The following is a 798-nucleotide window of genomic DNA, read 5'->3' as shown; positions in this document are numbered from 1 at the left end:
TCTCGACTCTGTTCTTGAAGTTGCTCACAGTCTCGTCGAGCCTGATGTCATAGGTGCTGGAGTGTCGCTTTTCATTTCTGAGGAACACCTGGATGGGAGCAGGCGGAGGAGGCTCGGTGACCAGCAGGGACACCTGGGAGCCGTGCTGTAAGCCGTAGTAGCTGATGGGTTTGGAGTCGTCGTTGAGAGGGGTCTTCTGGCCGTTTATGAAAACCAGTTTCTGCGTCTGAGGGTTGACTTCCAGTTTCTCGTAGATTTTTATTTTCAGAGAGCCAACTGTGTCCTCTGTGTTCACGGTCAGAGTGTGGGACTCACCCAGCATGTTAATAGTTATATCCATGTTGGTTGTAGTCTGAAAGAATTCAAAATAGTCCATTAGAAAACACACACACTGTGGAAAAATGACTTTTCAGTTCTTTATCAGCTTCCTACCTTGTGATGACGTTTTCACTTCAAGTCTTCAAATGTGGAAACGTAAATGATGCTCGAGCAGCAGCTAAGTTGAAGGGCTCAGCCTTTATATACACCCTGCCTCAGCTGATCCACACCCTCACACTCACCTAAGGTTCGTTTTCCCTCTCTGCCATAACAACTTTCAGTTTCTATTGTCTAAGCATGACTTGGCTCTAATGCTGTAATTAAAAAGCCTTTCCTTCACAAAATCTAGACTTAAGAAAAATGCCTGGCCTGTGGAGTCAGTCTAAGTGCGAGACATTGTCTCAAAAAGTGGGACAAGGAATAGAAATGCTGTACAAACCCACATAAAGAGGGGCATCTGGTCACCTGGGTAGGCCTATA

The sequence above is a fragment of the Pundamilia nyererei genome, unplaced genomic scaffold (assembly GCF_000239375.1).
Source record: "Pundamilia nyererei isolate P.nyererei 1_Seehausen unplaced genomic scaffold, PunNye1.0 scaffold02060, whole genome shotgun sequence".
Classification (NCBI taxonomy): Eukaryota; Metazoa; Chordata; class Actinopteri; order Cichliformes; family Cichlidae; genus Pundamilia; species Pundamilia nyererei.
This window is presented reverse-complemented; position numbering follows the sequence as displayed.